A 17,269-nucleotide genomic window follows, 5' to 3' on the forward strand; every position below is an offset into this window, starting at 1 on the left:
CGGGCAGGTCCACCACCAGTCATATCAATGCCACCACATGAAGGCGTCCCTCTCCAGCACCAGGATATAGCAAGAATAAGACAGTAACCTCACCCGACCAGCGATAACACTGTCAGACGATTTTACTCTGTTAAAAGGAGGGATTTGGCGAACTGGAGGGGTTGGGTGTCGTCTGCATTTATCCTTTTCATATTTCTGAGGCCAAAGCAGACGAATTCATGAAAGCTAAAAGGAAAAGTTAAACATGAAGAGGTTAATGAAGACTGTATATAATCCCTCAACCCCTCTAGTCCGAAACGTCTCCCGTAAACTGAGTAAAATCGTCTGGAGGTAGCAAACATAGGCATCATGGCAGGCTTTCAAAACTAATGGCGCTGGAGAGGGCGCCTTCACGTGGTGTCACTGATGTGACAGGACGGTGATGCTGCCCGGTTATACACACGTCAATCAGTCCCCTCCTTATTTTCCGATTGGAGGATGGTGAGATGCAAAAGGGCAGCTTTGATATACAGGCCCTTGGATTCACCTTCATTTGAGTCTGGCGATACAACAACAACAAACAGCAACAAAAACTACTACTACCACCACCACCAATACTACTACTACTGCTACAGCTACTACTAAAATGAATCAACTCTCCTTTTGGTAGCTTGACTGAAATAGAATGTGGCCGTATTTAAGTGGTTAACGGCAGTAGAAGAAACTGGAGGTATTGGGAGGCCGCGTATGAACTCAGGGATTGGATGGACAACAGACAGATAGATGAGAGGAGCACCTTTTGCACTTTTTCTAATCTTTGCCTCTTTCTTCTGCATAATCTCTCTCTCTCTCTCTCTCTCTCTCTCTCTCTCTCTCTCTCTCTCTCTCTCTCTATATATATATATATATATATATATACATATATATATATATATATAAATCTATATATATATATATAAATCTATATATATATATATATATATATATATATATATATATATACACTGTATATAAAGAAATAGACCGACAGACTGATAGGCAAATTAATATATAGTTAAACAGACAGGCAGACAGACAGAAAGGCATAGGCAGGTTTAGACAAACAGATAGACTGGTAGAAAGACAGGTAGAAAAACAGATAGGTGCATAGACAGAACGACAGACAGAGTGATATATAAATTGACATACAGACAACAGACAGAAATATACAGAGATCAGAGAGTCACAGAATATAAACTATTTGTGTTACGGTCGTCCTGAGTGACCTATGAAACAGAATAATTTTACAACACCCGAATACATCGCTTTTTACTCTCAGTTCCCATTTTCTGCTCAGCTAAGGGCGTGGAGAGGGGGCACTGCATCATTTTCACGTATTTCAGGCCAAGTCAGTGAACCAGCAGTCAACGTAACCACCATTCACAGGTCATTACTCTTGATGGACATGGCAGGGTGTTGAAATAATACCCGAATTTGCATTGCTCGGAAATGAATATCATGTGTTCCCCAGATAAAACCCGTGGATTCATGATGGCATATTTGGAACCCGGTAATTTATGAAAAACTTAATATGTCTCTCGAAATGAGATACTGTTAGCAGGGCATGGTATTTTCTGAGGATTTTATTGCCTGTAGGAATGTGTTTGGCGTTTGGAGTTTGTTGTGGTGATAAATCCTTTCATTAGACTGCCTATGTTTCCATCCTGTCCATTTATAACAGAAACACCATAAAACCTACGAATTCTGACACATAAAAGCATTGCCATTACAACTCTAGGACTTTTCACATGCATATCTTTTCTACACACACTCCTGTCCCATTCGTACTTGGCCAACATGGGGATAGGTTGACTCTACATACCACTCTCCTTTCAAAGAGAATGTTCGACTCTACAATGAACCACATATGGATTTTTAGGGTTTCAGTACTGGTTATTTTTTAAGAATCATAATGTGGTGAAATAGGTTGGGGATAGTTTTGTTGCAGCCATCGTGGAAGACCTCTTGTTTACCCACACACACACACACAAAGCCCGCGAACCAGACTGACAACTGAAGACATTACCACTCCGCTCGCTTCGCAACGCGGATGGTAAACAGGGAACTGTAATGGAAAGAGGAGAAGGTAACCACAATTAGTACCCACAATAATTCACAAATAATTAATCAGCGTTGTAATTATGAACGGCAGTAATTAACCACAGTAAATATCCCTAATGATAAGTAATTAGTGTAACAGTAATTAGCTGTAGTAATTAGCCACAATGAATCAACAATTAACCACATTATAAAATCCTAATAATTAACCATATCGGAAAGGTAAATATCCACAATGGTAAATCAGTGAGTGTAATTAACCAGACACTGATCACCTGAGAAGAATTTAGCCTCAGTAATTCACCACAGTATTTATTCACAATCGCATTTAATTAACCACTCATTAACCTTCTCATGAACAGGTGATGGAAGGAGACTGTAATTAACCGGGAGAGAGTATAGGAGCCTGAGTGTGTTGATACCTGGATGTAAAAGAGTGTGCGTGCGTGTGTGTGTGTGTGTGTGTGTGTGTGTGTGTGTGTGTGTGTGTGTGTGTGTTAGTAATGGAGCCAAGGTATTTAATTAGGTGTGAGAGAGAAAAATGGAAAGGGGGGGAGGGGGAAGGAGAGTAACAGGGAAGAGAGAGAGAGAGAGAGAGAGAGAGAGAGAGAGAGAGAGAGAGAGAGAGAGAGAGAGAGAGAGAGAGAGAGAGGAGGGAAGGAGGAAATGGGGGAAGGGAAGACTGTAGAGGCAGGGTGAGGGGGTGATGGGAAAATGAAATGGTGAATAAAAGATGATGTGGTGAATGAGGGCGATGACGAGGCAAGGGTGGTGGGGAGGGGAAGAGAGGGAGAAGAGGGAGGGTGTAGTAAAGGAAGGGTGAGGAAAGGGGATGGTGGAAAGACACTGGAGAGTCGAAGGCAGAGTGAAGGGGGAGGTTTGGGAGGGGAAGGGAAGTGCAGGAGGTGAGGGGGTGATTGGAAAGAGGAGGGAGAGAAGGGTGTTACTGAGGCAGAGTTGGGGAAGGAAGGGGCAAGTTGGGAAAAGATAGTTGTTGTGAAGAAGGGGTTGGGGAAGAATGAGGAAGGGTTGGAAGAGGGGAGGGAAGGATGGTCAATAGGTAAGGTTGGGGCAGGAAAGGGAAGGCTGTGTCGTGGTGGGAGAGGAAGGTGAATAAAAGGTACGGTGAGAGGAGGAGGAGGAGGAGGTAAGATGGGAAGGAGAAGGTGGGAAATGAGGAGGAGGAGAAGAAGGTGTGGGTAAGGAGGGATTGGGGTAAGAGAGGAAAGAAAGAGTGGGTAAAAGGAGAGGGAAAGGTGTAGAAGAGGCAACGTGAGGCATGACCTACAACAGGTGTTTAATATATCAGCATAATCGTTTACCTTACGTTATATGATCGGCCCGTCAGGTGTGGTGCTTGGCCCATATTATTTTTAACCCTTACCCACAATGTTCCACCTACTCTGTTTCAACCACCCTGTTCCACCCTCTGTTCCACCCTTTGTTCCACCCATCCTGTTCCACCCACTTTGTTACTTTCACCCTGTTCCCTCTAAAATCCATCTTCTATTCTCCATCCACTTCCATATATAGCCTCAGTCATTCATGTTCTCCTCACATTGCGCCAACCAATTTTCTACCCACCCTGTTCCACCCTCTTGCTTAATAAGTCTGTTCCACCCACCCTACTTCATCCACTCTGTTCTACCACTCTGATTCACCCCCTCTGTTCCACGCACTCTGTCTCACTGTGTTCCACCCCTACTGTTCCACCCACCGTGTTCCACCCACTCGGTTCCACCCATTCTGTTCTATCCTCCGTTCCACCCGAGCAGTTTCACCACTCTCTTCCACCTACTTTGTAATATGAAGATGATGAGGACGGGGAGTATGATGATGATGATGATGATGATGATGATGATGATGATGAATTTTAATTTCATTCATGCTACATCCTCCTGGTCCTGCTGCTGCCACTCCTCCTCCTCATCATCATTATCATCATCATCACCATCACCATCATCATCATCATCACTCACACAGCTGGCTTGTGCTACGCGTGGTCAAACTGCAAGCGAAAATATATTATACAGAATTCCTCATAAAAATTTCCATACAAATGAAACAAACAGAAAAACACTTTGCAGTTCTCCGGGCAAGTGGAGGGAATGAAACAGACTCCTGTAATACAAAAACAAAGTGGTCGGAAGTGTAAACAAAGGCCACATGCTTTTTAAGTCGCAAAGTGGAGTGCAAACCCATTATTTTTGGCGGTAGCATATGGAACTCCTCTGGTTATTACTTATGGCCAGCCTGTATCCCATATTAAAGAATGCAGTCAGTAATCACATAGAAAGCCAAACAGGATCCATCTTCGTCACGTACGTCAGAAAATATTGCAGAAAAACTGGGAGTGTGCATTCCGCTTTGAGATCTAAGGGTGCGGCCACAAGTCCTTTATTTTTTTATGGTTATGAAACGCCTGGATCTGTTGGGTGTGATTAGCCTGCGTCCCAGATTACAGAGTGCAGCCAGCCACGATACGGAAAGGTCAGGCTTGTTCTATTATCACTCCATGTTTTGGAATTCTCAAAAAACTGGAGTGCCTGTCCATACCTTCGTGCTCTCAGTTATAAGTACATGAGTCTGAGAGACTGACTGGGAGAGTGAAATAGAATGATGTGTGTGGAAGATGAGAGAGACTGAGAATGAGATGGAAGAGGGCAACTGGTGTGTTTGTGGGATGAGGGTCGTTGATGAATAGGGATAATAATTCTTGGAGGAAAATTGATGAACCAGGGTGTCTGAGTATGTGTGTGTGTGTGTGTGTGTGTGTGTGTGCTTAATTAACAGAACAGAGGAAGGAAAAACAAATGACTTAAAAAAATAAAGCGACAAAGTACGCCAACAAGAAGATGGAGAGACGAGGTAGGAAATTACAGGAGGGAAGGTCGTGTTTCGTGGGAAAATGGGTCGTTACTGAGTAGGAACAATATTTGACGAGGAGTGTATGGGACAAGATACGTGAGAGCGAAGTAGAAGGTGAAGAAGACTGAGAAAAAGAGAGAAGAGGAGGACGTGGAGGAGTATGTAAGGCAGGGTTGAAGGTCGTGGGATGAGGCTCGTTGCTGAGTAGGGACAGAAATGTTTGATGAAGGTTGTATGAGAATAAGGCGGTTGGATAAAGGAGAAATATATAGCGAGATGGACAGACAAGATAGGAAATATCAGGTGGAAATGTGATGCTGTCTCTATTCTTATGTTCGTGGGAGAAAGGGATCGGTGTCATTTGTTACTTTCAAGGGCTTTTATTTCGCTCCCTACCCTAGCACCTTTCCCTAAGCGATTTATTTTCTTTATTACACCTTACTGTCCCATGCTGTGCTATAGAAATCCTTCTAGCATAACCATACTGTGGTAACGTATAAAAAGGATATTAACCAGCCAAATCCAAAAAATAAATCGCCTAGGAAGAGGTGCTAGGGAACCTCCTTACCCGACGAGAATACGGGCCCTAGGGCCTTTGTTTACCTGGAGGCCTAGATCTACCTTTAATTAACCCCTTCACCACCTGAGGTCCCCCTAATTAGCATAAAATGGTCAGGTAGCAACGGAAATGAACCCAGAATACGTTCTCAGACTGAATGGGTGAATGAAGGCGCGTTCCTCTGTTCACCTTAACTTGGTAGAGAGAGAGAGAGAGAGAGAGAGAGAGAGAGAGAGAGAGAGAGAGAGAGAGAGAGAGAGAGAGAGAGAGAGAGAGTAATCAACTTTCACGCCGAAGACACACTTATTCAATTTCTTACTGGTACCTCGATGCGAATTTACTCAGCTCATGGATGACATTTTTGGGTGAAAGGGTTAAAGAAAGGAGTGTCCAGTCTCTCCATTTCAGAGAGAGAGAGAGAGAGAGAGAGGAAAAAAGAAACTCTTGAGTAAAATCATCTGGCAGTATCGAATAAAATTACTGGTTTGAAGGGGTTGACCACAGACCCTTGTATACGACTGAGTGTTTAATTATTTATTAATTTTGGTGGGTTCAGACGCACAACAAATACACCCCACACGCCGTTCAGACACACCCCATACGCATACCAGACACACCACCAATAGCCTCACCCCTCAACACACACCGCCATACATGCGATGCTCAAAAAACTCTTCGGTTGCAGCTTGCCAGATTTCATCCATCACAATGCTGCAGTGAGTGAGTGAGCAAGTGAATAAGTGAGTGAAACAGATGTGGTACTTGGCCGCCCTTGTGGATGCGAAGAAAAAAATGTTGCTAGAATAAGAAAGTAGCAGCAGGTAGCGGATACAGTCACCAGAATCAACACTCTCAGGCTCTTATACTCACTGTCAGCTGAAGAGAACTGTTTAGCATAAGATGTAGCAGGATACTAGAGTTGTTCTGGCCATGAGAGGGTTAATGGTGCCATAATTAACACTGAGGTTCCTATGGCTCAGCTGAATAAAACCGTCTGGCCGTTGGGGGGAAGAGTATGCTGGAGTTGTCCCCAGCAAGAGAGGGTTAAACAGCGAATGGAAAGACGCAGGTTGTGTCTTTAATGGGTAGAGATACAAGAAGGACATTCAGGGTAACAGATCGGCAGCCAGAGATGCTGTGAGAGGAAGATGCATAACGAGAAGGTAGTGTGATGAGATGCGTAGATTTCCTGGGACTGGATGGAACAGGTTAAGAGTTCATTGATCAGAGTGGAGAAATATGAGAGAGACCTTCATCCTGCAGTGTGGTATTTCTAGTTGATGATGATGATGATGATGAAGGCGAGAAGAAGACAGAGGAAGAGGAAGTGGAGAGGGAAGGAGGAGGAGATGATGATGATGATGATGATGATGATGATGCAGGGGAGAAGAGAAAGAAGAGGGGGAGAAGGTGGAAGAGATGATAATGATAATGACGAGAAGGAGGAGGAGCAGGAGGAGGAGGAGGAGGAGGAGAGGGGAAAAGAGAAAGAGGAGGAGAGGAGGAGGAAGAAGAATTTAGGTACAGGAAAAATGAGGACCCGGAAGCAGGAGGAGCATCATCATTTATCTTTCATACAGGTGTAAAATGAGAAACGCCTCCATCCACTCATCACATAGCACTACGTCGTAATATATCTTCCTTGGCGATTTATCTTGAACATTACACCTTATTATTGTCTTCTGTGTTGTTTATATATTCTGAGCATTATTATAGCTTGTATTAGTAATATAAAAGAGGATATGATCGTGTATGTGTAAAATAAATCACAGAGGAGGAGTTGTTAGGTATCTCCAACGAGAATACGACCCTGAATCAACACACACACACACACACACACACACACACACACACACACACACACACACACACACACACACACACACACACACACACACACACACACACACACACACACAAACACACAAACACACACACACACACACACACACACACACACACACACACACACACACACACACACACACACACACACCCACACACACACACACACACACACACACACACACACACACACACACACACACACACACACACACACACACACACACACACACACACACACACACACACACACACACACACAATGGTTTGGGAACTCATATATTTCTAAAGTAAATGCGGACCTAAATTTTAGCCCCTACGACCAGAGGACGTCCTTCTTGTCTTGTTCTTGCTGTTGCCTCACGATTTTATTTGAATTAGGAGAGACTTTCCATAATGCAGAGGCGTACTAGAGCGCTCTTTAACCCCTCCCTCAGATAACAGAACGATGCTTTGGAAATAGATGTGAAAGTGTGGTAACGAATGAGAAAAAAAAAAATGAAGATATGGAAGTGGAAGAGTGCAAACAAATGGACTAAGATGAAGATGGAAAGAGTCCTTTGAAATATGAATCAGAGTGAATGATGATAGGAAAGCGATGGTGAGCGTGGTCAGTCTCGATGTTTAACAGAGAAGGGATACAGTGTCTGAAAATACGATAGAGGCAGAAGTGAAAGTTGTTGCGTAATCGTTGAAGAATAGGAAGGTGTGGATGAGATACATGCAAAAAGACAAAATGCAGTGGACGGAGTACAATGGCCTGTTTACGAGAGATATACCAAAAAAAAACTGAATGAGTGGAGTTGTAGAAGTGGAGTGGACTAAGGTTGTAATTTTGTCCTTGTGTGAAAGTAAAAGTGATCGGAGTAAATGGAAAAATAAGGTGGAATAAGTCTGATCTGTGCTGTGGTGAGGTAGGTAACAATAGAGGAATACTGCAGGTGTCAGGATATCTGGTGTGTGATGAGCTGAGTGGTTCCCGGAGCGATAGGGGATGCGTAGATCAAAATGCAATAAGAAAGCAGGTGTAGGAAGCATGTGGGAGGAACGACAAGATTTATTTATTGCATATATTGATGTGAAAAAGGTTTATGACAGTGTTGATGGATATGATTATGAAAATGTGCATATGCCTGGCGTGGAAGACATACTGCTGAATGTTAGAGAGAGCTTTTATAACGGTACCGAAGTATATGTGTAAGTAGGTGGATGTTAGTGTGAGTGGTTCAGTACTTAACAATACTGGAAAAAGAGAAGGGTGTGTGTTGTCTCCATTACTACATTATACCGATGGAATTATCTGAGAAGTTAAAGTGGGAGTTGTGAGATGGAAGTGATGCTGGTGAAGAATGGTGAGAGGCGGAATACTTAAAATCTGTGGATTGCGCACGATGTGTTCAATGCTAATAGTGAAAGGAATATTCGTACACTGATTCAGGTTTTGAGAATGGTCATGAGCTGTGCGAGGTGGAAGTACGGTAGTTACGAGAGGTGACAATAGGTGCAGATAAATGTCAAACAGTGGCTAGTGAGAGAGAAAGGGACTAAAAATATAATGTATTGGTGAATGCAGAGAGGCTGGAGATGATGGGAGAGTTCTAGTACTTCAGCGCAGATGCAGATTTACTTTGTTAATGTTTCCGGCCCTTAGAATAGTCTTGATATATCGTTCCTTAAGAGTAGCAGTCCTCCTACACGCCACACTCCTTCGCATGTCACCACTTCTGCTCTAATATCCATCGTCGATATTTAATACAGGTCAGGGCTATCTTACCGGGGACCTTTTTGTGAGGGTATCAGAGGGGTTGTTTTCATGATACGTCTGAGGGTCATGTGCAAGATTATTAAAGTCTGTTTTAACCAAATTCGCATCCTTTCACACAGCAAACAACCTCCCAGCTCATATAGCCACTTCAACTCCTCTCTGTCTCTGTCTCTGTCTGTCTGTCTGTCTGTCTGTCTGTCTCTCTTTCTTTCCAGGAAGAGTAAATAAGGATGTCTGTCTGCAGTGAATCCCTTTACTCTGGTGATGGTGAGAGTATTCCATGTCCTCTCAAAAAGCACACAGCCCCTCTCAACCTCTCTCCTTCTCACCCCTGTCCCTCTCACCTCTCTCCTTCTCACCCTTCTCCCTCTCACCCCCAGGAAGTGCGTGTGGGGTTGCCTGTTAGGAGTGAATTTACTGACGCTGGTGGTGGTGGGGGTAAACCGGCTGGCCTACTACCTCTCAAGCCCAGTGGCAGTCGATGTTCAAATCATTCACAACGACAGCCTCACCTTCCCTGCCGTCACCATCTGTCCTGATCCGAGGTTAGTGTCCGTCTAGCTGTCTGTCTGTCTATCTGTCAATGTATCTATTTCGTCGATCTGAGTGGCAGCGGACGTGCAAATTATTCAAAGAGTCTTAGCCTCAAGTCAGTGTCTGTCTCTCTATTGTCTATTTGTTTACCTGTCTATCTATCTATCTACCTATCTGTCTATCTATCTATCTATCTGTCTATCTATCTTCCTATCTGTCTATCTTTCTATCTACCTGCCGGTCTATCTATCCATCTGCCTCGTCCAGCTGGTGTCCAGATCATTCACAGCGAGAGCCTCATCATCCCTGCCATCACCATTTATCTCGATTCAAGGTATCTCTCTCTCTCTCTCTCTCTCTCTCTCTCTCTTTCTCTCTTTCACTATGTCTGTCTATGTATATATGTATCTATCATAGTATCTATCTGTTTATCTCACTATCTGTAACTATGAGTATTACTATGTATCACACACACACACACACACACACACACACACACACACACACACACACACACACACACACACACACACACGACACCCCCCCCACACACGACACCCCCCCCACACACACGACACCCCACACACGCGACACTCCATTTTTGTTGGAAGTATGCCAGAAAAAACTGGATACTCTTACTAGAGCTCTCTAAAACAAGGTCAGGTTAGGTAAAGTTATGTCAGGTTTCCCCCTCAGGCTAAGTAAGGTGAAGTTAGGTTGAATTAGATAAGGTAAGGCTAAGTAAAGTTAGGTTAGATTTGGTGAGGTGAGGTGAGCTGAGGTGAGGTGAGGTGAGGTGAGGTGAGGTGAGCTGAAGTTAGGTGAGGTGAGGTGAGGTGAGGTGAAGTGAGGTTAAGTTAGGTTTTAATCCCCTCAACAGCGTACTCATCTTCATAAAAAATACATTCATAAAATGAGTAATTAGCTTTCACCAACCAGTTCTGTAGACTTCTCAAAATTCTAGATGTTGTATAAAAAAAACATAAATTTTGTATGTGTGGTGTACGGGACTCTTATCATGTTCTAGGAAAAAATAATTGGCTTTGGTCATACACACCAGCAAAACGGATAAAATATAATCTTTCCTTTTTTTCGAGATGATGAACGGTGGCTGGAAAAACAAATTAAATATATAAAAACAAAATACTAAACACAGAAAACAAAATCAATACAGAAATCCAAACAGAAAAACAAAATCTATATACCAGACTACACGTTTTCTCCATTGATAAAAAATATGAAAAAGTTGGACATGAAATGATCTGGATTGAAGTTTTTGGGGAACTAATTTGGGCAAGAGAATAGCAGACAAAATTCACTGGGATATTTGGCAATTTTATACCACCGGAATATGAAGCCGATCTCTTAAAAAAAATTGTCATTAAGGGGAGGGAAAGACACCACGTTCTGTTGTCATTTTATGGAACACAGTGGCTGACATTTGTGGTTAGCCTGCATCCCACATGACAGAGTGCAGTTAGCAGTGATACGGAAATCAAACACGTGCCATCTTCTTCACGTGCTTTAGACAAAATCGTAAAAAGAATAAAAAAATAAAAATACTTATCCTGTCCTCCTCTTCGCTATTTTAAGATTTAGTACGAGTGATGGACCTACATTTGCACTATTCTTCGTTTCATCTCGTCTGATAAAAATCCTCAGCTTCTTTCCTATTAATTGTCAAAGGTACTGAGGCTGGAGGATAAATTTGTCTATACTCCTCTCACTCTAACTTGGCCTAAAAATGCCATCTCTCCATCTTGAGCGCTGAGATGCAACAAGAGATTAATTAGGTAATGTAGTGCCAATCACGAAGAAGTGCCGTGTAAAGAATGTAAAGCTGTAGTGCTGTATTTTTCTGCCTCTGAGTTTTCTGAAATAAGCTAAAAAAAGGACGAAAATCCGGACTAAGTTAGGGCAAAATGAGTATTGTAACCAAGGAGACTCATTCCTACCTCATAAATAAGCTTCATCAAATTTCAAACGACCATGACTAAGTGTTTAGGTTGTGAGAATGACCCAGTTCCCTCAGATGAATGCAGACCGACTAAAATAGATGGGGGGGTGGATACGCAATGGCCTGAAATTCACAGTTCTGGTTGAGATGCTACTTATCCTACTTATCTTGCCTGGAATTCTGGTCGGTTGAGGAAGATCACTAGCACCTGTTCCTAAGCGATTTATTTTTCATATTACCGTCCTGCCCTCTTCTGTGTTACTTAAATCATTCTAACATCGCCATATTCTGCGTAAGTACACTACAAAACAATATTGGCCATCCATATCCCAAAATAAATCGGTAAGGAATAGGTGTTAGGGAGCTTCCTTACCCAATGAGAATGCGAGCCCTTAGTGGGGGGGACTCCTCTTTTGGGGTACAGTCGCTATCAAAATTCTGTCTTCTCACCTGGTTTTTCTCTCCACAGGCTAAAAATCACTGAATCCACAGCAACCTACACAATCATTTTATTCGGCACCAGACCAATGTCATCAGTGTCAGTTGCTACGTCTTTGCCACACTGAGATTATAGACTGGTAAATGAGGCAGGAGAGGAGACAGGACTTTTGATGCTGCGTGTACATCTAAAAAAAAAAAAATTGTTACACAGGCTGCGTAAAACACAAAGTTAACCCCTTCCGTTTCATGATATTTTTATCTTATTCATGCTACCATTAAACTATTGTCTTCATGTTTAAAAAGCACTATGGTACTGACGAGGCTAATTGAAGGGCATATCTCACCCCTCATTTCGAAGAGTCCATCCCCTCTCTCCCTCTTCTGTGTGTGTGTGTGTGTGTGTGTGTGTGTGTGTGTGTGTGTGTGTGTGTGTGTGTGAGATCTAAATTTAGCAAGAATGATATTATGAAACGCGTCATCGGAGTGGTGTAGCTACTAAACCAATGAATTAATATCCCCTGAATACTTATATTTTAGAGTCAGTGCTTTCGCCTCCCGCCAGCCCTCATCACCTTCACTCGCGTCTCTCTCTCTCCCGACCAAGACCCGCGCCAAATGACCAATCTCGAGAACAGCGGGTGTTGCGCCCTTTGAGAAGAGGTTCGCCGTCTCAAAGAAGTGCAGTTTTAATGTTATATTGCACTTATACGAATTGCCAACACTTTTTAGTACAGAGAAAGAAAGAACCCAAGACTAAAATCCAGCAAAACTTGTTCCTGACAGAGAAAGTTAAAGAGAGTACCATAGTCAGGATCCGTTCATTTCGTGATGGTTGGACGCATTCCTTTTAAAATACTGGAGGTCATAGGCAACAAGAAAAACTAATTAAAACAAAATCAATGTTGTTTAGCTATATACATGAAAGACTAAGACTATCGCCTCACTCCAGCATTCAAGATGACAAGAATATGAGTGAAAGTACGTAGCTGGATTATTTTGCGTTGATAAAATATTTGTATCGTAAAAGGTAGTGGGATAGTCGTGTAGAAGAGAGCAACTGAATAGGGAAGCATCAAAATCAACAAGGCTTGCGTGGAAAGATAATTGCTAAATGCTGTAAAGAGTTATAATGACGGCTGGCACGCTTGTATAAGAGTGCATGGATGGTTGAGTTATTGGTTGGGTACGAGAATAAGAATGAGGTAATTATTTCTTTGTCACCTGTTATTATGGACGAGTCACCCATAGGAGAGGGGGCTTATAGAAAACGGGTCTTTGGACTCCAGTACGATTGTCATATGTAACACTGGATGATACATAGAGTGCTACAGAGGGGAAGATAGTCCTTTTGCGCTGAGCTGTGTGTGTGTGTGTGTGTGTGTGAGAGAGAGAGAGAGAGAGAGAGAGAGAGAGAGAGAGAGAGAGAGAGAGAGAGAGAGAGAGAGAGAGAGAGAGAGAGAGAGAGAGAGATGACTGTCCCCTACTACATAAAATACATTAAAAATATTTATCATTTCTCTTAATTACTAGTATTATTACCCAGTTCATCAACATTATCATCATCATCATCATCATCATCACATAGACTTCTTTCCCTACCTGAAGATGTGGTCAGATGGAGTTTATTCTATTACAAAATCTCAAGGAAGTTCCCCAAAATAACTATAGGTATAAGATGAAAAGTAGAGGTAATACTGAGATTATAGACCATAGCTTGTATATATTCCTAAGCTTGTCACTGCTATATATCTAGTGGCTGTGGCCTGGGGGGTGAGATAGAATATAATTTTGACCATAGCTACATCTAAACTGCCCTGACCTGACCACCTTAACCACCTGACCTAACCTAATTTAACCTAACATCTGATACTAACCTGGGATGACCTAATTTAACCTAACCCATGCAAATAAATAAATAAATAAACAAATAAAATCTAACACATTCTCGCCTCACCTAACTTAACCTAACTTAAAGCTGCCTCTACCATCGCCACCACTGCTAGTTTCTGCCCCCTCATGTTACACCTCAAAGCCCATGGTGAGAGGTGCAGTAACTTAAAAAACCTAACCAATATAAGCCTAACCTAACCCACCCAAACCCAGCCTAACCTACCCCAACCCAGCTCAACCTAGCTTAACCTAACCCAACCCAACTCAACCCAGCATAATCTAACCCAGTCCAACTCAACCCGGCTCAACCTAACCCAACCCAACTCAATCTTTGCTTAACTCAGTCCAACCCAGCCTAACCTATTCCAATCCTACCCAGCCCAGCCCAGCCCAACCTAACTTAACTCAACCTAATTTAATCCTAACTCAACCCAATTCAATCTAACCTAACCTAGCCTAACCTAACCTAACCCAGCCTATCCAAGCCTCACTAATACAGCCCCACTAATACAACCTAACTCACTCTACTCCCCCAGTTCAACCCAACCCATCCACACTCACGCAGAGCCAGACCAGCCCATGCTAGTCTAACCCAACCTAATCTCATGACCCCTTCAAGGCCACGGCGAAAGGCAAACTAATAATGCAAATTTAACCAAAACTATCTTAACCAATTTTAACCTAACCTACCCTCACCATAAATAACGTACCCTCACCATAAATAACCTACCCTCATCATACTAATATAACTTCAAGACAAATGCCAAAAATCTATGCTACACAGAGCCTGTTCCTTGCGTTCTATCTTTCTCTGTTTTATAGAGATGTACTTTATAGACAACGGGCACACTGAATCCCTCTTTGATAGGAGTGTTGGAAAATTGCTGAACAACAAGTACAAATCTAAACAACCACTACCAACAATAAGCAAGGAAGTAATATATTTTAAGATTCCATACCTGGATGCTGTCTCACAAAAAAATTAAAAAAGAACTTCAAGCCTTGTTTAAATATTATCCTCACTTAGACCAGATTTGTACCCGTGAATTCGTTTAAAATTGACTCTTTGTATTAAAAATCATAGGCCTACCGACTCTCACTCGTCTGTTGTTCAAAATTTAAACTGCTCCAATTGCCAAGCGGGGTGTATAGGCAGCACTTTACAAGCCCATAAAGCCAGGACAGACGAGCACCTGGGCCACTCGAGCAGGACGGGTCGTCGGCTGTGTTGCTCACCTCACTCAGCAGTACTAGACCGCGCTGATGTATTTAATATTAACTGAAGACAAACCCATTATCAAATAAAAGACACATGTTGCAGGGAAAACTAAAGAACATTAGTTTCTTAACATTAGGACCCTCAAACCATCTCTTAATAACATTGATTGAACTCTTCCCTTATATTTAGTACGGGAAGTGTATGTAGGCTTTACTTTCAGGTGTTTCTTTATCTGTGGTTGTTCATGTTTTACAATTATGAAACATACCTTTACTTACGTATTTTTTTCTCTTTGGTTTGAAGCCAAGCAGACGACATAAAATGAATATCAAAATGTCTGAGAGAATTAATTTAAAGATGCGATTCATAACGACTTCAGTGATTTTATTCCGCTGCCCTAACGTCACTAAGCCTAACCTAACCCCAAATAACCTAGCCTAACCAACTCTACCCTTACCCCACCTCACCAAACCCACCCCAATCAGACTTAGAGCTGCCCCTGCCTTTACCATCACTGTTAGTTCCTGCTCCTTCACGGTCCCCTTCGAGGCCAAGGTGAAGGAGCAGGAGTTAATTACCCTCTTGCACACCTGACACCTTCTGGGGCAGGTACGAAATTAGAATGAACGAATAGAGAAAGGAGGAAGGAAAAGATGGTGATGGTGGTGATGATGTTGATAATGATAAAGGCGAAGTAGAAGAAAAAACGCATTAATAATAATAATAATAATAATTATTATTATTATTATTATTATTATTATTATAATGACAAAATTATATACCAACAGCTGCAGCAGCAACAAAACAAAACAATACCATGAATAATAAAAATTATTTAATAATAAAGATAATAAATAATAATAATAATAATAATAATAATAATAATAATAATAATAATAATAATAGTAATAATAATAATAATGATAATAACTTGAACACCGTAAAATTGGTCAAGGACAATTTTGATAAAGAAAAACTCGCCACCACCACTGGCCAGCCCTGAGCCTAGTAGGTGACATCCGAAATATCCGTAAAAGTCCTGAATTTTGACCCCAGGGGATCTCAGAGAATAATCAACTGACTGGAACCACACTCCTTTCCGCAATGCAGCCGCCTTAAGGCTATATTGTATTAAAATGTCAGCTTACTGGCTTAAGCGGTTTGAGATAACGTCCCGGAATGTTTTTTTTTTTTCCATTCTGAATACTATCCGGTGATCCGGTTGATGGATTGTCATCATATTTGGCCAGAAGAAGCCGCCAGCTGGGCGATTTACCTGACGAAGTTTGAAGGCTCCAGGTCAAAGAGCCTCCGAGTAATGGCCATTGACTTTTTAAGCAGAAATAATAAGAAAATTGACAAAAAAACGAAAAAATCTAACCACAGGGATGTACGGAGCTTTAATGATAATAATAACAATAACAAGAACAACAATAATAATAATAATAATAATAACAATAATAATAGTAATAAAGATAATAGTTCTGCTGGTGGCGATTATGATGGCTATGATAAAGAATATGAATATAAAGAAGAACAAGTTGAATGGGAAGAAGAAAAAAAAGAAGAATGAGAAGAAGAAATAGTAGAAGAAGAAGAAGAAGAAGTAGTAGAAGAAGAAGAAGACGAAGACGAAGAAGGAAGAGAAGACGACGACCACTACCACCACCAACAACAACAATAACAGCAACATCAACAATAACAACCACAGCAAAAATAACAACCACAACAACAATTACAACCACAACAAGAACAGGAAGATTAACCACAATAACAACCACAACCACAACAACAGTAACAATAACAGCCACAACAACAACCACAACCACAACAACAACAGCCACCACCACAACAACAATAACAACAAAACAACCACAACAACAACCACAATCACAGCCACCACCATAACAACCACCACAACCACAACAACAAGAGTGGAGGTGATAATTACCTTCACACAAACCTGGTACCAGCAGGAGGGATGCACAATTTTAGAAAGGAAGAGTGGGTGTAGGCAAGTAATAATAATAATAATGATAATAATAGTAATAATAATAATAGTGGTAGTAGTAGTAGTAGCAGTAGTAGTTGTAATAATAATAATAATAATAATAA

The sequence above is a fragment of the Coenobita brevimanus genome, chromosome 52 (assembly GCF_032717465.1).
Source record: "Coenobita brevimanus isolate Jiangsu-jjx chromosome 52, ASM3271746v2, whole genome shotgun sequence".
NCBI classification, from domain to species: Eukaryota; Metazoa; Arthropoda; class Malacostraca; order Decapoda; family Coenobitidae; genus Coenobita; species Coenobita brevimanus.